Source organism: Ornithodoros turicata, chromosome 3 (assembly GCF_037126465.1).
Source record: "Ornithodoros turicata isolate Travis chromosome 3, ASM3712646v1, whole genome shotgun sequence".
Lineage (NCBI taxonomy): Eukaryota > Metazoa > Arthropoda > Arachnida > Ixodida > Argasidae > Ornithodoros > Ornithodoros turicata.
In genome coordinates, this window is record NC_088203.1 from 11,147,746 (window position 1) to 11,170,312 (window position 22,567).

At 45.2% G+C, this 22,567-nt stretch overlaps 1 long non-coding RNA gene and 1 other non-coding gene across 3 annotated transcripts in view; both read right to left on the reverse strand.

Annotated features, from left to right (window-relative positions):
- LOC135388069 (uncharacterized) overlaps positions 1–22,567 on the reverse strand; it is a 277,500-nt gene that overhangs the window by 42,666 nt on the left and 212,267 nt on the right. The gene's annotated exons all lie outside the window — the stretch shown is intronic.
- Positions 664–753, reverse strand: Trnay-gua (transfer RNA tyrosine (anticodon GUA)). The gene is given in 2 exon segments: positions 664–699; positions 717–753. It is a non-coding gene; the product is annotated as a tRNA-Tyr (tRNA).

A 22,567-nucleotide genomic window follows, 5' to 3' on the forward strand; every position in this document is an offset into this window, starting at 1 on the left:
TTGCTGTTCGCACTAATCAGTTTAAGCACGTATACAATTGTTCAGCACACATTCTAGAAGGATCCACCCAAGTTGCGCAACACTTTTGACCCTTCGATATATGAATCGGCCTGACAGGCATAATAACAGGGCCCCGGTAAGCGGAAAAGAAACCCCGCTTCCCGATTGTTTAGCTAACTGCTCTCGTTCATCTTATGAGACAGGCCCATATAAAAGACTCCACCTTAGACACGGATCGCAGAATCAATTTCATGAGTCATCGAGGAAAGAACAATACGCAACGGCTGAAGAATAGGACTAATGGCCCCCGAGGAATTATCCTCTGTCGAAAGAGGGAGCAATCCGTTGGGAAATAATACACTATCTTAATCTTTCTCATTATGTGCCGGAGGAAAACACGGACGCATGAATGGAGATTGCATGGGTTGGTAATAAAGTTACTGCACTTTCTTGAATGCTCGGGACGGATGAGGATGTTTTGAGAATGTCCTAGAAGCGGCCGATCGATTTGACTTTCATCGGAACGGTGGAGGAGATGGAAAGGAAATAAGTTTATAGTGTGTCGGGGCCCCTTGTACAATCAGAAAAATAATTGCGGCCTACTTTACGAATGAATGCCAACCGCTTACGTTTAAAAGGTACGAGTCGAAAAAAAAGAAAACGTCCGTCGAGCCGGATTCGAACCAGCGACCTATGGATGTCCACAGGAGAAACCTCTACAGTCCACCGCTCTACCAACTGAGCTATCGACGGATACGAGGAAACTCAGGCAGTGTAAAGGCTTGCAGGCAAAGCTTTTAGTTTCCGTCCCCCCGTCCCGTGACATGACGTCATTCGCTGGGAGCACAGTGTAGGTTCCGACTGTACTAATAGTTCACACCTTCGCAGTCACCGTATACAGTCAAACTCCTTTATAGCGAACACCTTTTTAACGAAAATACCACTACAGCAAATTTTTTTGCGGTCCCGCTGGAGCCCTATAGGTCCAATAATGCACATCCTTTTTAACGAAAATACCTTTACTGCAATTTTTTTTTGCTGTCCCCTGAGTTTCGTTGTAAAGGAGTTCGACTGTATTGGTTTCGTATTCCTAAGTTCTTGCACTGCGTGAATATTATATGTACCGTATCCTAGTAGCATCCTTGTTTTCAACGTTAATTAGTCTTCTAAATAGCATACGGCCAGACCACGAAAACCGAAACCCAACTTCGGCACACGTAGTATATCGTGGTGGGGGTCTCGCAACTTAATAAACCCTACTGCGCATTGTTAACCCTTTCAGCTATTATTAATGAACCGTTATAACACATCACTTATACATTTTAATAAAATATCATGAATTATAAAAGCAAAAACGCTAGTATAATATTCAAATATTAATAGATTGCAGCCATTCTTAAATTATTAACTAACAAGCACAACCTTTTTTCCTAGTTCATTATCCGTCGCTTCTACAGCATGTAGTATGGGACAGTATGAAATGGGTGGACCTCGATATCCCCGGTTGCGAAATCCCCGATCAGGAAATTCCCGTTCTCGAAACAAGAAAAATCAAGGAGAATGCTCGATCGCTTTGTAAGAATAGCATATGCCGTGTTTATAAACACGGTATCACTATTTAACCACCCAAATTCACGGGGTTTCGATGTCTGTCCAAGTCGTTTTAGCGAACGGAAGATAAATTTTAGCTGCCGTTAGGCTGAGCGGGGCAGACACCACGGAGCACCACGTTGGTTAGTGTATTATTAGGTTAATCCAAGTTTGGTGTTTGCATTATCCTGTCCAGGTTAGTCTAAGTTCGCTGTTGGCAGCTTCCCGCGCGCGACTGTACATTTTATATAGTCAAATAACGTTTATTTTCAGTAGTTTATTTTGCAGCGGGGATTTCGATCACTTTATTTCGAGGTACACCCGTATGAAACAAGGTGTATAAATTGTATTCCGTTCCACACAAGAGAGCAGTAGAGGTATATACAGCTGGTGCAACAATTAACGAGCCGAACAGGAAATTCCTTCCTTTGTACTGTTTCACCTAAAACCCGGAGCGAGCTTGCATTTGTGTAAAGAGCCTCATAATGTGCCTGCCATGTTTTTCGAGGAAAAGTCGTGCTCTTCCTATAACCTTTCACCTTTAATGGGGCTTTTTAAGACACGCAAGGGGGCCTTAATCACTGCAATCATGACCCTCTGCTCTTAGACGGAGTTGTAACTACACAAGAGCGAGCAATAAAGCAAAGACGAAAATATAAACAAAAGAAAGAAAGAGAGGCACTGATAATACGCGGATGAAAATGGCCGTGAAGAGGAAAGTGAGAGCATTTCACCTCAGATTAATCCTCACGAAATTGCGGAAGAGGTTTTGGGTGTCTGTACCTGTCTTTATAGGGCTGCTAACGGTATCTCAGACGTCATCTAATAAACGTTAATGATTAGATTAGTTGATGATAGCTGAATATTGCGTGTAGGTTAGCGGATGTCTATATAGTGTTTAGACATGCGGGGAAGATATATTTATTAAAACAAAGGGGAAAAAAGGGAGGAAAGGTCAGCCAAACGGGACGTCGGCTTGCTATTCCGCAAAGAAAAAAGAAAAATAAGAGAATAATAAAATAAATAAAAAGAAAATAATTAGGGAATAAAGGATAAACTAACAAACGGTGAAAGAATGATGAAATAGATTAAAGACAAATATGACTTTAAAAAAAAAGATGAGGTTGATGCGGCGAGGGTGAGGGGTGAGGATGCATGGGGCACTGAAGAATGAGACGGCACCACTTGAGTTGCGGCTACATGCATAATCATGCACTATTTAGCATTGTTTGTACCTATGTCGTGGCCTGCTACTTGCCTGCTCGTTTTGTTGCTACCGTTTAGTTATGTCTTTCCGTGTTTCCATTTTCGTTGCTTACCCACTCCTTCCATGTAATGCCCCTCTGGGCCTTTGGAGTAAATAAATAAATAAACTACAGGTGGATCGCAAGATCGAAATATAACTCTCAGATAATTGGTGGTTGTCAACTTTGTGTTCTCGAAGCATCGTTCTTTGCGCCGACAGATGTGCGGGTACTGACGTCCGGAGTGGGATATTTGATTTCAGACTCTGTCCCAGCTGAAAAGGGTATCCCCAAAGCAGCGGGATCCCCAAAATAAGATGTCAGAAAGTACGAAATTTCTCAAAACTTCACTAGATTGTTCTCTCGCGCTGCTCTTGGTTGTTTTCATTAGGCTTCGTTAAGCTATAAAAGGGTCTCTTTGGGAGAGACGAGTATATGCCATTGCGAGAGAGAATCAGTCTCATCTTCATCACGATCGTCATCATCATCATCATTCGAGCATTCGAATCCTTTGGAGCGATATCTGGTTTGGTCTGGGTTCGCGACCTTCTTGTATCATGGAAAGTACGTACCTTATACTACATCTCTCCTGCCGTCATATTTAATCGCCATTTCATACTTCGCAGGGTTTAATAATTCATTATTAGATAAGCGACCACAATAAACATATTTCACATTTCCAGGGTCGTCCTCCCTGCGAATGTGTTGAATCAACGGTACGGAACTGCAAAATTGTTGGACGTCCCCAAAGACACGTAAAACGACCTTCCTTAACGCGTTCGTTTATACACTCGATAATTTAAGTCTCATCAGTCACCGGCACACAAGCACCGATTTATGTCCAATCCTTCCTTCCCCGCAGGAAAAAGGACGGGAAAAAAAATCTTCTGGCCTCGTGCCCGACTCCTGGCGTAAACAGGTCATTTGTACCGCAAACTGCGCAGCGCAGAGACCGCAACCCGCGGAGAGTCATCAAAATGCGTCTCCTAAAAATAGCTACGCCTTCCAATCCGTGCAATGCACGACCTGTTACCTGACCACTTTAACGAGTCAACGTTCAAAGCTTAAAAGTTATCTGTCAGTCAGCCGTCACTACAGGGTGACACACTACCTCTGATTTGCAATGGGCTTCTGATGCAGGAAGTGCCAGAAAGCCACGAGGGACGCAATTGCGTGGGACTCCTTGCCCGATAAACGAGTGCAGCACCTTTGCCGAATGCTTCTGTTTATAGCGCCACCTGACGTGAACGTCTGTTGTCGTGAAAGGCCGCACTTACGGACAAACTAGTCGAAAAGAAGGTAATCTCAAAATGGCGGTCCGATCATCAACCTCATAATCGCTTAAGCCGGCGACGAGCATTTGATCCTGGAAGCTCTTGGACATTTCCTTTCGGATACAGGACTAGACGTCAAGAGCGGTGCATTTGGGTGTATAGGAAACCACTGCGTTCATTTTGGTAGCACCTAGCTCGTTTGCCAAACAGCTAACCACCCATGGATGCAGAATACAGCCCCTAATGTTTTGTGACCAAACTTTTCTCTGCGTAACCTTTTCGCATTTGCCGGCGAAACGCTGCCCGAGGTAGCAACACAAGACGGCTTCGGTGCATCACTTGGTAACGTGTCCACCTACTAGCCCCCTAATGTCACGGGTTCGAACCTGGCCGCGGGGGACGCCAGCATCTTGGTGGCACCGTCGTCGTCCTTGGCGTCTTATACCGGGTGTCGTGGGAAGCTGAGTGAGCGGACGTCGCCCAAGATTGGGTACCACCTTGGGTGCCGAATGCCAGCATGGGTACTACATCGGTACCTGAATACAAAGCTGTCTGGTTTCATGCGAGCAACATTCACTCGACGATGTAAGGCCTCGGTTCTCCATGTGAGACTCACGATTATATTTCAACCAAATTACCGCATGTAATGGGGTAAAACATCCCCTGTGGCGATGGAACACCCCAATCATCATCATCATCATCATCATCATCACAATTGTTGTTTGCTTCACTCGACTACTTCAGCTGCCACGTCTTGTGTTCACCACGACGAACGAAAACAACTCAGAGGGGCACCTTCATTGCATAGAAGCAATTTCCTCGTGTCTCCGTAACGCTACATTACCTTTACGAGGAACATCTTACAACTGATTGAGAGGCTCGGAAGCTGCAAACGGACATGACACGAGGTACATGACCCCCCCCCCCCTTTTTTTTTTCTTTTTTTCGTCAAGAGGCCAAGGGACTCTTTGGCTTATTGGGTAGCGCGCATCTACGTTCCAGATTATATAATTGCTCGGCTTATTACTGGTGACATTGGCTACAGAGTGATTGTATTGGCTCTGACTCCGGTTCTGACCTCAGCACCATGAAATCGCCCCCTGAAGCACACTGGTCCCTCTTCTGCGCTGTTTCCACTTCCGCTCTCTCTCCCCGTCTGTCCAGGGCGTTAACGTAACGTAAATGTAGCGAGGAAATTGAGCCTGCGGTAAAGATGGGATCTGCACTGCATAGGTTCAGTTCATCCACGTGTAACCGAAACCAGTATACGAAGGCGTCTTTTATAGAGCAACCGTATCCTTCTTACCACGCCGTTACGTCAAGTATGAACGCCGCTGAGGAAACCAGCTGCCGTATAATGGCGCAGGTCGACTGTGTCTCGCGGCGCGTTGCTGCAATACGAAGGGGGTAACGCCTCGCAGAAGTTGCCGTTCGGTGATAGCTATGTAGAAAGAGTTGACACTTCCTTGAGTTTGAGAAACACAGAATACGAAGAGGACAACAGAAGTCTCAAACCAGCAATGAACCATTCTCGTTGCCCCCGGTCTTGTTGGCTTCCTATAAGTCCCACTTATTAGTTCGCACTTAGTGTTCTAATTTATTTATTCTATCTTTCAGTTAATTTAATATATATATATATATATTTCTATTTTGAACTTTATTAATATTTATGTTAGTTTACAACTTCAGCCCCAAACATTCAACCACTCCGCGTAGCACCGGCGTGCGTGTTACACTGTGTTGGGGAGCCAAGAGGTGGGAGGAAATTTATTATGTTAAGTTGTCAGTTGCCACGTATTCGCAAAAACAACCGGCTCAATTATCCGAGGCTCTCCTCAGACATTCTAAACGCGAACAAAAAGAAATAAATGGGGAAGAAAACAGTGGAGGGGAAAAACAAGTAGGTTTCTGCGTCTCTCTGACAGTCTATGACTGCCACGGTTGCAAACCTTGCCGGAGACAACGATATTCCACTCTCCCCCTCACCCTGTTGTTCCCTTCTTCTCACTGTATACCTTCTGCATTAAAGTTTCATTGTTGGTTTGAGTCTTCCGAAGCAGCACAACATATTGTCCCAATATTGGACCAATATTGGCAGTGTCGGCCTAATATTGGACCAAGGTTGGACCAATATTGGCAGTGCCGGCAAAATATTGGACCAAGGTTAGAACAATATTGGCAGTGCCGGCCTAATATTGGACCAAGGTTGGACCAATATTGGCAGCGCCGTCCTAACATTGGACCAAGGTTGGACCGTTATTAGCAATGCCGGCCTAATATTGGACCGAGGTTGGACCAATATTGGCAGTGCCAGCCTAATATTGGACCAAGGTTGGACCAATATTGCCAGTGCCGGCCTAGTATTGGACCGAGGTTGGACCAATATTGGCAATGCCGGCCTAATATTGGACCGAGGTTGGACCAATATTGGCAATGCAGGCCTAATATTGGACCAAGGTTTGTAATTGGGCCAGTATTGCCAATAACGGTATTGGCTCTCCCCCTTCCCCCTCACCCTGTTGTTCCCTTCTTCTCACTGTATACCTTCTGCATTAAAGCTTCATTGTTGGTTTGAGTCTTCCCAAGCAGAACAACATATTGTCCCAATATTGGACCAATATTGGCAGTGCCGGCCAAGGTTGGACCAATATTGGCAGTGCCGGCAAAATATTGGACCAAGGTTAGAACAATATTGGCAGTGCCGGCCTAATATTGGACCAAGGTTGGACCAATATTGGCAGCGCCGGCCTAACATTGGACCAAGGTTGGACCGTTATTAGCAATGCCGGCCTAATATTGGACCGAGGTTGGACCAATATTGGCAGTGCCAGCCTAATATTGGACCAAGGTTGGACCAATATTGGCAGTGCCGGCCTAGTATTGGCCAGAGGTTGGACCAATATTGGCAATGCAGGCCTAATATTGAACCAAGGTTGGACCAATATTGGGCCAGTATTGCCAATAACGGTCCAATATTGGGCAAAGATGTTGTGCTGCTTGGGTTGTGTATTCCTCTTCGTATTGTGTGTTCTTCAAACTCAAGGACATGTTACCTCTTTCTACAGTACACCAGCTCGCTTGCACCATTCTAATTTGCTTATCTATAGATAGCTATGTTTGTTTGTTTGTTTTTTAAGAAAAAAACGAGGAGAAATTGAACTCGTCTCCCGACTTGAGATAGCTATGTGTTGAGACCGCGCTCCCCCACCCACCCTTATCTGTTTCACCTTTTGTTCTCTGCTAGTCGCAATCAGCTTCCGCGACGACTTGGAGTAGTCTCTGCTGTATGCACCCACGCGGTGTCCAAACTTAAATGCAGCAGGATCGTAAAAAGGGACACCGAGTGCTCTCTCCGAATGAAGACAACCGAACTTCCTTATCAGTCGTGTGTCGTAGTCACCAGATTTTTTTTTCGTTGTGACTAATTATTTAATTAGACGGTTCTAGTTAACGAAATTTCACAAATATTGCTTGAAGAGCTGAGGTGGCAACTGAAGACTCCATCAAGGTTCGCTTTATTACAGGTGGCTTTTCTTTTTTGGTCCATACACTCAAGGAAGCCAACGAATAGAATGTTTTCACATGACGTCAAACGAACGCCTTTGGCCGTCATGGTGGTGGTTACTTTTTCGGTGCTGCTACCTAGATTATCTAGCATTTACTCGAAGCCTTGGATGGTGTTTTGAAATCTGGTCGCGTCCGTGCCCTTCTTTTATCCTGAAGACACTTCGTCATTGTCGTTCTCACATTCTCTTTTATGAAAACAATGGTTGTCGCATCGAAAAAGAGCGCAGTTTGTCATCTTTCAATGCCGCTAGCACGAATAGTGGCCACCAGTGGGAGGAGCTTACGAGCATGCCACGTCACTGCCACGTCACAGTGTGACGTAGGCGAAAACTCCCTATAGGACAGACACGAAGCGATGACGCGAAAAATTCCCAGGCAGTTTTTTGCGCCAATAACCAACTTATTGTCGTCCTCGCCCCGGTTTAGATTTTTTGTTTGTTCCGTGTTACCCCCGCGAAGCAACTGTGGCTATGATGCGGCGTACAGATGTAGATAGATGGGGAGAGGAAGGCAAGAAGGAGTGGGGGACAGGGGAGTTAGTATGCGTCCTGGGCCGACTTCAGGGGGAACTGTGCCGATATTCGCTTGGAAGGTCTTCGGAAAACCCTGGGAAAACCTCAGACAACACGGCCGGTGCTAGGATTCGTGGCCGCCACCTCCCATTCTTCAGCACGACCTTGCGAACCACCAATCAGCGGGACGTCTTAACCCGCACGGCCATGTCGCTGATTGGTTAGAATCATCAGTATTTGGTATGAACTAACGGACACTCTCGGTGCTTGAAAGACATCGCTAAGCAAACTATAGCTAAGGAACGTTTGTAAGAAGCGCTTTCAAACGCTGCAAAATTACTCGAAAACAAGAAACTTCCTTCCTCCCCAGTTGAAGCGAAACAAGCGAAGCAGAAATGGCAGAAACCGAGCACCCCCAGCGACAGCGCCACCACGCACAACGGCAGGACGTGAAGATGACCACGCATGAGAGCCAGCCCAAGTGTGCAACCTGGCCGTCATTTACGAAATTGCACCCGATATACAGTGGTTTCCCCCGTAATAGAGCGCAGAGTGTCATCCTGTCGCTCGAAGGACGTGCTCCACTCTCCAGATGATGGACCGAGCCATGGTTATCATAATCGGCGAAAGAAGACGTAATGGCTGCAAAGTATACACTTGCCGCTGCGTCGGCTGGCAAAACAACTTCAAGGACAGCCTCCGCGTATACCAGGACCCGTACACTGCTTTGGGATGCAGCAGAGAAACCTCGTTGCTCTGTTCCATTTCCAGCCCTCTTTTCGCGTGGGAATAATCGGAGTATTATAGAAATAGATAGATTGCATCTCATGTGTCATTCATGGGAGGAAAAAGACAATATTGCTGGGGTGATGGCTGTATGAAATGCTCTCCGGTTGCGGGGTTTATATACGCCGACAGGCCTTGGACTGGTTTTAATTTAGGAAGTGGAGAAATATGCAGACGTTGTTTTAAGCAGGGTGTCGAGCCGAAAGGTTTTCAGTTCCGGTTTTCGTTCCGGTCCAAAGAAAACGGTTCAGTTCCGGAGTAAAAAAATAACGGTTCGAGGCCGGTTCGAACCGGTTCAGTTTCACATGGTGTAAGGATTATTGATTGTAGCGAAAATAATGTGACTTATAGACAAAAACAAGGAGCCCGTCTTGCGCTCTGGCACATTGTTGTCATGTGAGGTTTCTGGAGTGTCTTGCCTAAACACCGATAGATGCCATGTATATTGTGCACTTGAAGTCTTGCATCACGTAGCTCTGGGGACAAACAGTTCTATTTTCCCCCCATTTCAACCGAAAACATATTTTCCGTTTCTCTCGGGAGCACAAAATTTTGTTTCGGTTTTCGTTCCGTTCCGGTTCCCCAAAAAATAACGTTTTTTTTCTTCCGGTTTTCCGTTCCGGCTCCGGTTCCGTATGTGTACTCCGTATAAATATTTGGGCGTTGTGTTTTGCACATCTCTGGGTCTACTTGTCGGTGCCACATTTGTTGTAATTTTATATTTTTAATTTCGTGTTAGCGCCGCGAAGCAATTGTGGCTATGAGCGGCGTGCAGACGTGGACAGATGGAGAGAGGACGGCAGGAAGGTGTGGGAGGGGGACAGGGGGAGCATGCGTCCTAGACCGACTTCAGGGGGAACTGTGCCCTACATTCGTCTGGAAAGTCTGCCGGAAAACCCAGGGAAAACCCCAGACAGCACAGCCGGTGCGGGGATTCGAACCCGCTTCACCTCCCAGCCTGGGCGTGGAAAGCAGCCATCCTAACCACTACCCCACGGGAGCTGGTTTGTTTTTATCTGTACGCGCGCTAAAAGTGCACATTCAATCAATTCACATTCAATTCATTTTAGTTGGAAGCCAAATAGCATAAGGTCCTATAAATCCATGTTCATTATCATCGTCTGTTAGACTATTTGGCCACGTCAACACCCAACAGGGGAGGGGGGATATACGTTTATCTCGGAAAGGTCAGCCTAACCGAAGGTCGGCTTGATATTCCTAAAACAAAAATATGATGAAGCAAAACCGAATATAAGATGACGAGGGTGGGGTGAAGTGTAGACGACATGAAAGGTCAACTCATAATTTGTTCATGAGGTCTGTCGTCTGGAGGAAGTCGAGCAAAGAAGCTCGAGTGACGCACCTCTGACGGGAGTGTCGCACAGGGCCAAGTAGTACAGCCAGTAGTACACTCAACAGCTATAAGGTTGAAGCAGCTCAAATGCATCTTGACGCATCAACATCAATCAAGCGCAGAGTTGTGCCTAACTCGTTACAAGTAACTCGTTACTTGGTGACGGTTACTTTTTTTGGTAACGAAGTAAAGATTCAGTTACTTTTTAAAAAATGGTAATAGTAACGGAATCAGTTACAAAAATTTGTAACTCGTTACTGACGTTTCTCGTTCCTTTTCTTCAGCGCGGGAGAGCACATTTCGGCACTCCGTGTGGCGCAATGCGTGGACCTGCGTGACCCACGACCACGTGTGACTCAAAGTATTATTGCAGTCCCTCGTTGGATGTGTTGTTGACGTGCTGAATCGTCTTAAACGGAGGCCCTTGTCTTTTCTCTTGTTTTCGTAATCTCCGACCATCACTCCTTCCCGAGGATGGGTACCAATTGGCTACAAAAAACGCGTTTCGACTTCTAGCCTTTTCTTGTCTTTGCTAAGCTTCTGAGAGCCCTAAATTATGACGCAGCCCCTCGTCTGTTTTTGGGAACCGTTGGTGATCGGTGGCACGAAAACCGGTGTCTTTTCTTGTGTTTTCATAACCTCCGATCACTCCCACTTCGGCAGCAGATGTCATCACACGGAAGAGAACGAAGATCACTGATGTAAATTTCGAGTATCAGCTTCTTGAAAAGTGCAATTTCTCATTAATAATGAGTTGAAGGCAAGTGACGGCATGTTTGTTGGCTCCTTTAACTATGCGGCGGTAACGAAAAAGTAACTCGTTACCTGTGAGTAACGAGAACTCGTTACTTTTGTATATTGGTAACGAGTAACGTATTTAGTTACTTTTTTCTGAAGTAACGGGTAACGGTATTTAGTTCCTATTTTTTGGTAACGGGCACAAGTCTGATCAAGCGCGAGGAAAAATATCAATAATCATCGTATTGTACGTACTCGGGGAAACGAATTGTGTCAAAAATTCGAAACGCTGATGCGTCTCTTCATTGTTCGGAGCCATATACTGGAAAATAAACGTAATGTTATGGTCACGTCGTTCTAGTTTGAAAACTTTGCATCCTGAACTAGAAAACAAGTTTGCTCGCACGCAAGGCCTCCGAACAACCGCAGACGAAGAAAACAGAGTATACGTAAGATGACGACAGTGTATTCAAGTAGCGTAACTATACAGAACGGGACACTAATCATAAATAATGAAGGGCCATTTTCTTATTCACCCGTCCACGACTTCATCGCATTCACAATAATAATAATTTCCCGTAACTAGAGTGGAGACAAACGTTTCCTTTTCACGTTCACGAGACCGACTGCATGACAACTACACGAGGAAGGATTTTTTTTTATGCCCTGTCGAAGTCCTTTTAAAAATGTGACAGTGGGACAACTTCACCTCAGTGACAACCTTGAATGCGAGTGGTTGCGGCGTATTATTATTATAGCTACAGTGTAGGCAGCGTTGCGCTAAATTCCGTCAACTGTGGATGTCGTAATAAAAGGGCATGACCGTTGTGACTGTACGCAAGCCCGTATATCCCGTTACACCGCTGCGGTCGCTGATTGTTTCGTATTTGCCGTTGTTTTTGTACGTATTTCTTTTTCGCAGGATGTTTCTAACGTTAACACACAAAGCCACGTGGGTGGTAGGATCTGTTGGTTTCGCGCTGCTTAACCCGCCATCCAGACGAAGAAATGTCGCCGTATATCATAGACAAAAGATAAAGATTAGGTTTAAACGTCACAGGATAAGATGAAGACCAAATATAATCTTAACATACAGATAAAATATAACTACCTTCTTCCTCTTTCTTGCAACGGCAAGATAATAATTGCTAGCAGATTTACACGTATAGTGAGTCATCCCATAATTGTGCGGCGACATGCACATGCTGTACGTGCCGCAGGGTACTGCGGATAATTTCGACCACCTGGAATTCTTTTGACGTGCCCTGGAAATCTCCGACATAAGGTGCTGGAAGCAATGATAACCTCCCCCTCCCCTGCCCCCACATTGCTTCCGTTCTTGTTCGGGGTCGAAACCGCGCTGTCTTCAGCTGTGTTCAGCCAACACGCAACAGCAAGAAGGTTTTGCATATAGGCACTTCGGCACGCTCTAAGATTAAGCAGTTCAAACATTGCGTACATGATAATTGGGAGTTAGTTTGTTGGTAGGTATAAAAAAGAAATATATCGAACTGTTGGCACAAGTCCACATTGCGCCGGCTACTCCAGTATGCTTATGGTAGCTTGATATGCTTATGGTATCTTAGGCACTTGAGGCTTTGTATGTATTTTTCTTTTCTATGTGTTCCAGCCTCAGAACATCAATTCCCATTATGATACAGAGGTCTGGCTATACCAAGGAGTTTAAAAGGATGTTGGGAGTAGCTTTTATATTGCGTATATTCACCCTTACACTGTTTAAAAACAGAAGGCACAACCAGAAGTTGTCTAGGGTTCCCAGCGTCAGCGGCTGCATGTGGCGCCACGCCCAAGAATTTCCCTATTTGTAAACAGTGAAAGGGGTTAACTGAAATGAGTGACACGGCGTGGCGCCACATGTAGCCGCTGACGCTGGTAACCCAAGACAACTTCCGGTTGTGCCTTCTGTTTGTAAACAGTGAAAGGTTGCATTGTGCCAGCGCGTTCACACGCGGTAGCTCCAATGAGTCATGGCTATGGCTATATCACGTGTGCAGGTCACGTGGTTTTTGGCCCTATGAAGCCAGGGACTGATCGACAGTGTGGTCGGCCCTATATAAAGGTTTCGTTTTAAATACAGCAAACCACAATCGCCATTTGGCCTATGCTCGCGCTATTGTCTTCGGTGTGTGTTTTCACCGTAACAGCCTAACAGGTGATGAGACAGCGACTAGAAGGCGGCAGTGAGCATCACGACAAAAAGAGTAATGAGGGGTTACTAAAGTTTGTTTTCTTGCAAAACAGCGCGAACGTAAACGACGCGACGCGACAGGTAAAAAGCGGAAGAACCTATGTGGTTTGTTTGCCTAATGTTTCGTATACAGGCAAAGACGACGAGGGAAATATATAAGGATCCCTAGTGGCATCTACGTTCCGTATAGTGCACGTCTTCTGTAGCTACTAAGCAGCAGAGAAATAACAGCGCTGCATAGAATCGATAGAGGACGATCGATGCGTAGCTACCTGCAATGTAGAAGAGCGGAAGTAATTTGTCGCCAGGCTATATGGCCCATTCCGGTACACGGAAATCATTTCCAACCTGGCATTCCCTGGGAATTTTCGGTCTCGCTTTAACCAGTGCTGCCATCTAAGCCAGTGCTAAGCATGTTTTCGTTTTGCTTAGTGTTATTTGCGGTCAGCAAAAACACTATATATTACTGACAAAAATACATACACACACATATTGTATTGTGTTTGAACATATGCCTGTTTGAACAGCGTGAAATGAGAAAAATGACTGGCGTGCTCACATTCGCTTTCGGCTTCACGGTGGTGTTAAGCATCACAGCCATGTATTAGAAGGGAGTCTGGCCATTAATGAGACCCGCAAACTGTATAGATTTGTGTGCCTCCCTTTCTTCTTTTCTGAATAACGCGTCCTAGAGTAGCCAGTCCCGAGTGGCTCGGGACTAACATCTCCTCTTTTTTCTTTCTTTTACAAATCAAATCAAATGAGACCTGCCTATATCTGAACCTCCACCCACTTTTTGAGCTGTCTGAAGAATGATGTCTTGAAATACGGGGCGCTATCCAAAGCAAAGATTCTTCTAGTGCAGGAGATTTGAAACGGAGCTTTCTGGCTCACCGTTTTCCGCAGTTGTTGACAGCGTTCCTGATGACTACCAAATGGAACTGATGGTCCTGCTGTGTGACGCACCGATAAGAACAAGTTCGCTGCCAGTTGTCCGGAACACATATGCTTCTTCATTGGCCGCACTACCAGGCTTTGAGGACCATGACTCTAAATGAGCCCTTTCACTACGATAAATTTCCTTGGCCCATGGTACAGTCCAGCCCATCAACAGTCTGCACTAAAAGTAAAAGTCTGCAAAAGCACTACTACACTTTCTGGATAACGTAGGATGATTGATTGATTGATTGATTGTTTAAAAGACTTCTTCATTCCCCACGGCGAGTTTAGTCATTGTATTTTCACCAAATTACTGCCAGCAATGGAGTCGCGTATATCGCCTGTGGCGATGAAACACCCCAATCATTATCGAAATCAAAATGGAGTTATTGTTATTGTTGAGGGTCAGATACAAAAGGAAAGGATCCCAGACGAGGTGGCTGACCCAGTATATACTGCACTCAGAGCGATTACAGACAACAGCAAGGTTATACAGAGGCAAGAACGGTTTGAATTTGATTGCTGGAAGAAAATGTAAAATAGAAACGAGGACAGTTTGTAAATCAACGCTATATACCAACTCTGGGCTAAGTAGCATTTCCACCACAGGATCCATATATCCATCATATTGGATCCGGATCCGCGAAGGCAATGTTCGTATTCCGTCGACGCCCCATTTGCAGGGGTACTGGTTCTCATTCATTCTGCAGGGGCCCCGTACTGGCCTACATCCCACCCGCATTAGCACTTTTTCTTTTTTTTCATTGGCATGGCCTCTCACACGTATCCATCAGACCACGGGTTTTGCGTGAACGGAATGATACTGTAACGCCGCACTTCCTTCGAGATGTTTATTAACATGATCAAAGTAATCACCTCTTTCATGTCTTACTGGATCAGACATCACTGACACAGCTCATTCCAGTTGTTGTAGAATCCACTGCCATCTGCGGTAATATGTCTTTGTTGTATAGGTACAGCCGAACGGTACCGCCATAGTGTATTGTGTATAGTTAATAGGACATTACCCTCTCTTCGTAGTTCGTCGCAATCTAATAATCTATTGTGTACATCGTAAATACCATTAACCTACTGTATACAGGGCGTGCCCCTGCCCATCATGCAATGTTTACGTACCAATGCCGTAGTGGGTCGCTGTGCAATCAGCCGTAAGCGTTATTTTCAATCCAATCCAATCTAATCCAATCCATGTACTCTTCAACGATCAAACTCAACACAAAGCCAGCTGCCCCGCTTTAATTTGAATGGCAAAAGCCCTGAGGGTATCGCCATCGCACAAGGCAACTTGAACGAGTCTGGTTTATGAGCCGCAGCTATTTCTATGGGCAATGCATGCTGTTCGAACACTGGTGGTGGTGGTGGTGGTGTCTATCACATCACATCATATGACATCACTCTGGTGGTGACTGGTGATCATGCAGAGGAGACGTTTTGGTGAGATCCTGCTGAAAGCGCAACCAGTTATCTGGGAGCTTTTTAGATAACGGCAGGATAACGGCACTTTGGGTGGACATCTAGCAGGGCCTCGCGGAATCATTTATTTGCCTCTGGGGCTCTTCGACAGGGCTTGCCCTCTCAGCCCTTTTTCCTATGTAGTTTAGAGATGTAATTATAAACAATAACAGAAAGAAAAAAGAATAAAAAAATGCGTTCGGTAAACGACGTGGCAGGCAATTTTCGTGCCGGTACTGCTTTCACGAGTAGCTGCTAAAATAGCTATGCAATTCGACTTTTCCTGGTCAAGTTTATATGGAACATTCGAATCAACGCAGAAAACATGTCGCTCTTCAAAATTTCGTTCCCCGATGCTACATTCTTAAAGAATGCAGCCGAAAAGTTGAAAACCTAGGATCCGGTGAAGAAAAATTGAAGCAAAAGCCTCAGGTCGGGATATTTTGAACATAGTGTATACTTCTACTGGGCATAATAACAATTTCCGTTCCAAATATCGGCATCTGCCGCCCTGAGGGTTTTGTGGGACCCGCTAGGTGAGACCAAGCTTTAATTTTTTTTTCTTTTTTTGCTCCACCAGGGCGTAGCAAGCCGACATAGGTCTGGCTGACCTCTCCTTGCGTGGACGCCACCTCCTGTTTATTAAACTTATATATACCCCCCCCCCCCCCCAAGCTTTAAAAAAGACGAAGCGTTCTGCGCGGGCGAAACCAACTGGAAGCTGTTCATATCGTATTCCCTGTTCACGAGTAATTTTTGCATTGCTCCTAATTAGTAAATTGAATTTGAATAATTAATTAACTTTTAATTATTGTTCTCGGAGCAAAGGTGTAACTTATAATTGCAAAGCTGTACAGCATGGCGACAAACATCTAACCCAGATATTACCGCCAACGCACCTCTTGCGTGAGGTTTTTTTTTTTTTTTTCTCGCAAAAAAAAAAAAAAAAAAAAAAGAAGAGGAAGAAGAGAGTGCGCGAAATTCAAAACTTCGTGACAACCTTCGCGCGCGGCTCGGGTGCGCCTACCAGTGACTTCAGGTGCGCCTAAAGTCACTGGTCCGTCTCGACCGCACTGCCTTTAGGAGGAACCATGCTCAACTGATCTGTAGAGCGTTGTCCTTATAATCAACAGCCCGACGCTGACGCACCGGGAAACCAGGAATGAACTTGGCCCCCGTTATTTCTTCACGATAAGAAAAGAGAGAGAGAGAGAGTTACATTAACTGGGTTTGATGTTTCTCGCCACGCTGTACAACTTTCCAATTACCACCTTTGCTCTCGGAGCAATAATTAGAAAGTACATAAAATTACTCAAATTGAATTGGCTAATTAGGAGCAATGAAAAATATTACTCGCGAGCGGGGAAAACGAGTGTAAATAACTTCTTGTCGTTTTTGCTCGTTTTGCGCGCTTCGTTTATTTTTATTTTTATTTTTTAGAGGAGCAATGAGGTGACATTTAACGTGGCTCGTAACCCTTCCTCGTCTGTCAAGCTGTCCACCAGGCGTCACCATGCAGAATATTTTCGCTCTGCGGTTTATTATAGCTACGCAATCAAATAAAAAAATAAAAATGTCCTAGAAAGCCAGCCACGGACGGCCGACAGGATCCTCGTGCAACGTGGAAAAGGCCTCGTGCTTTATTTCTTTGTTTCTTTCTTCGCAGCTCATGCGCCGTTGTACGTCACAAGTCACGTGCAGGGGACCATGTTTCGTCACGACGTCTTTTCGTTCTGCGATGCGCTCTTTTCAGGAAGAGATTTTTTTCTTTTTTTCAAACTGTGCCGAACAGAGGCATCGCGCGCGCTGTGTAGGTCACATGGGCTCATCGTTCTTTCGCAGGAGCTCACTTCATTCGTTGCAGAACATTCCGCAGCGAAAAAAAAAAAAATTTAAAATTTGAGATCACATCAGTGGTTCCACTTAGCTAGAGTACCCTTAGCAAAGCAAACTGTTTGAACCGCACGCATCGCAGACGTCAATAAATTTTCTTCGTTTCATCGAGCCCAACGCATATCTCGAGACTGCGCGACTAACAAACACTTCGTCATCCACTGTGTTACGGCATGAAAGCATAAGCTTTCAGCTGTGCTCGTGAGAGTGCAAGTAACAGCAGAGGTTGCAGCCGAGTGTCGCAGAGTTGGCTCCTTCCTATCTGGGGGTCGGAAGAGCGGTCTCCGTTCGTCGACCTTTTCCTCGTGTATAGCTCTCCCTCCTCGACAAGCTGCGCCCACATGTCACTTTATGCCTCCGCGACAGCTGACTCCCCGAGAAGGGAACCCAGATAAAGGCATACGGGGCTTTTCTGCAGCGAACGACTCATTTGGTCGGCACAAGGCGTGCTTGTCGTAGTATCTATAAGGGCGCGGGGAGCGAGAACACGATACTCGTAACTTTGACCTTGCCGAATATGCTACGGGAGCCGAAGAAATGTTGTACTGCCACAAGTCGTGCTCGAAGCATTTTCGATACGGTCGCGAGGGGATGCGAGAGAATGCACTATACGCGCAGATCGTGTATCGAATTGTGGGAAGGGGAATCTGTATAGAGGCGACAAAAAAGGAAATGCCGAGAGGGTATGACGGGAATTGATGTTGTGAGGCTGGAACACATAGACTGATAATCCAGAAGATGTGGGTTAGAGTCCTATACAGCTGGCTAACCTTTTCAGTGACTTCCTTCTTTCAAATTACTTTCAGCAGAGAGAGTGCAATGGAGAACAGGGTGTCTACTAAGTTGCAGCCTTCAAATTCCCTGACTTTTCCAGGTTTTCACTGACCATTTCAAGCAAATTCCCTGACCAAAACGAAAGGGAATTTTGTGCTTGGTGCTACTTTTTCAAACAAATCCATCATAAAGCATGTCATTTATTGACTATTAATGAGTGTGGTCTATTTTTCTGCCTCAGGCCTTGTCGTATTGGCGAACTGCTACTCACGGCAACAATGCTGTGCCGTGGCCGCTCAACCACGGATCGGCACTCGCGATTCGCTGCATATTGTGATGGCACTTGTCTGTGACTTTCCCTGACTTAAGCTGCTTTTTTGGGAAATTCCCTGACAATTCCCTGTTTTCCAGGTTTTCCAGGTTGGTAGACACCCTGGAGAAGTTTCGAATGGGAAGAACCAGCAGTTTTCTCAGGTGCATTTAGGTACGGTCAAGACAAAGCTGGCTTGAGTCAAACTGCATATTTCTGTGGCAACGTGCTATATATACGGGTAGCTGCATGGGCGTTCCCAGATTTTTTTTCCCCAAAGGGGAGCAAAGTGCTTCCAGGGTGGGGAGGGGGGGGGGGGTCGAGCGTACAACCCCCTACCACCTTTTTTTTCTGGAGGCAGGGCATTGCGGAATGTGCGGGTGTTTAGACGTTCCTATATTATGACATCTGAGAATAATCATGACGACCTATGACTAAAGAGCGCCCTTTATCACAACGCCAGCAACTTGGTGGCAGGGTACAAGTTGCTTAGACATGCCGTTTTCCGCGAGGGACGTTAAATACGGGGTGCCGTGTGATGAGCTTTCGTCGCAGGTGGGCAAAAGCAATACACATACAGACTGCTGTGGCGTCGCTCATGATCTCAGTTGTCTCGCAACGTAAACCCCCAATTATTATACACTTTTTCACAAGCGACCTTGGCGCTCCAGGGGGGGGCGGGGGCGCACGACCCCTCGTGCCCCCCTCTCGGTACACCCATGGGTAGCTGGACAGGACTGCGAATAATTTCAACCCCCTGGGGTTATTTGACGTGTGGTAGTAGTAGTAGTCATGTCCTATACCTTTTGAGTCAGGGTGGGCTATATGCTCGACTTCTGGTAGAAGAATCGCCATAGCCTCTGGGACTAATAAGGTACACTAAAAAATACACACTCATAAATTACGTAAGAAATAACGGAAGAAAAAAAATCTAGTGAAGATGTTCTGTTCCATGTATGTTCCAATTAAAGTGCTGGAAATCTCCGCCAGACGGTGCTGGAAGCAATGTTCTCATCGGTTCTTGGAATCGCCTATTTGCATGTGGTCTCAGCCACCGAAAGCTGCTGCACCTGCTGCTCCACACACCACTGTATACTATATATACGTGCAGTGATTTCCCCAGAAATTCACTGCAGGGGGGGTGCCGAGCTTTCATGGGGGGGGGGGGGGGGTTGGTGAAGGTTCCACTTACGGAATTTTTCATAGACACGGAAATAATAGTGGCACAATGGTGACATATCTGCACAGCTTTCCCGTTTTATTTGTACATGCTATTACGTTAGAACACAGTACAGTAGAATGCAGATTCATTATGAACGGCATTTCAACATTAAGATGCATAATCACACGACCGGCAAAGAAAAAAGCCTAGCACATTGTGTCACGAAGCTCAATGAACACCTAGAAACCAACGATGAAAACCTTAGACGAAAAAAGCAGAATACTTCGCTTGATTGAGTTGGGCGCAAATGGTTCTTGATGATCCACATTGAGTTTGCGTGCCCGCACGCATTTTTGCTCGCATATGCGCGGGATATATGCATTGAACAGTCACTTCCAAATGATTTCGGAGAAATGCATGGTACGATCATCTGCATGACTGTGGTCCTACAGCCCAATTTTGACCGTACAGGATGTAATTCGCTGCGCCGCACTCACTACCAGAACGTGTTGATGGCCGAGCTGGGTGGGGTTACCTGAGAAATTTCAGGGGGGGTGTTGCAAAAATGCAGGGAGGGTGTACACCCCCCCTAAGGGGGGTGTAGGGAAATCCCTGTATACGTGTTTCTCGTACGTATATCCGGTACCTGTCAGATTCGCTTATCTCAAGTAAATTTTGTGGTTGTGCAATAACGGTACCTCAGTGGCATCAGAAGTGAGCCGTGCTATGTAAACGTTAGAGGCGAGAATAACGTCTTCTTCCCTGTTCGACCTGAAGACTGTGAGCCGCCTGAAGAAGGGGTCTGAGTTGTCGTCGTACGCAACGCCCTGGTGCCAAGCAGGGAAACTAGCGGTTTTCCTCGAGGCTATTATTGGCCTGCCGTACCGATATGGGCCCACAGATATTTTCTCCAGCCCCTATGAAGGGCCTCCCAATTACTTCCTCTTCATGTATAAGTATAATGGTCATTTGCGGAGGAGCGAAGAAAAGAATAACAAAACAAGCCTTAATATGGCTGCCAAGATGTGTTTGCATTCGAATATATTAACGTGCAGAATGGTTATTTATGTTAGCAATTGTAGTTGTAGTTACCAACGACTCCCTCCTGCTCTGATGAGCAGGGTCCGGGAATGACCCTGTGTAGTCTGTGACGTCTTACTCGTATTTTACTTATATCTCTCTCTTTATGTCTTTATTCATGTTTCAACAACAATAACAAAAAAAAAAAAAAAAAAGAACTGAGTCTGATTTTTCTTGAGTCTCGATCTCTCCTCATTCCGGATTTGCGTGCATGTTTTCATTCCTTCACTCCTTTCCTTTCCTCTTTTTCTTCTTTTTTTTAAAGACTGCCAGAATTGAATAGGCCGCAGTGAAGCGTCAGGACTGGAGCTCTCCTCTTTTTGACTGCATAATTTAGTCTGGCCTCATGCAGGCCATCTGTTGGCCTCATCTGGCCATCCAGGATTCTTCGCTTAGCTTACGTATACGTAAGCTAAACGGAGAAGCCTTGCTGAACAAATAGATTGATTGGATTTGAATTAAAAATAATATGGTACTGTACAAATAATTCAGCGCTTATATACCACGCGTGTACGAAATTGTTTTTGTTTTTGTCTGTTTATGTTTCCGTTAAAAATCAATCAACCAATAAAAAACACTTTAGGATTACAGAAATCAACAGCGTTTTCACTACAACCGGCACACCTCGCTGTGCTATATTATATAATCTGTATTAATAATCCTTTGTAATATAATATAATGTAACGTATGTATGTAATGTATAGTATAATCTGTGTTATATAGTCTGTATATTATATAACCTGCAGCGTGGAACGAAAACTATAGAATATGAGTTGAAAAAAAAAATAAAAAATAAAAATGACCCACTCCAGGAATTAAACGCCAAATAAATATGAGAAGTCCTCAAACAGCGAACGTTCACACACATTCAGAGCGAACTATAGAATACGGCAGAACATATCCCTTTTAGAAATCCGCGTATAAAATCACACGATAAAAAAGGCATAACACGGTAATAAGGCAGAGTCGCGAATCAACATCACGGGGTACTCAGTCGCTGGACTGGAACTATGGACGTGATACTGGCTCTGTTTTGGTCCGCTTGACGAAGTAAACAGCTATACAGTAAACAGTGCAGCGATGGCAATAATAATAATCGCTCTGGAAAGCAAACGGTGAAGAAGTTCCGCCTTTCTAGTCTAAATCAGGGATCGTATATACATACAAAGGTGCATAAGTATAGGGGTTATTATTACTGCGTGTTTTTTTTCCTGGCTAAGGAAGATTTTATCGGGGACTTCTATTGTGCGTGGTTATAGGTTTGGCCCATTTCCCCTCGAGGCCATTGTTGTGCACCTCATCTGGAACGCACTGCTTTTCTGAGCATCAGAGAGAGAGAGAGAGAGAGAGGAAAGGAAGAGATAAATTACTAACGGATAAGTGAACGTCATTATTCGGTCCATGTCTCATCGTTATACAATTGTGTACATTGTACTGAGATTGTATGAACTTTAAAGCAGCACTGAAGCGACTGGCAGTCTCCAGTCAAGACTATATACCTTAACTGATGCAAATAAATTATTGCGCCATTTATGGCGAAATACCTCTGATTCAATTGAATTCATTTTTTTTTTTTTCAGGTGCCCATAAACAACCTAAATGGTCTACCTAATCGATACACAGATTAGTATGGGCGAGGTGTCTTGTCATGAAGCAATGTCG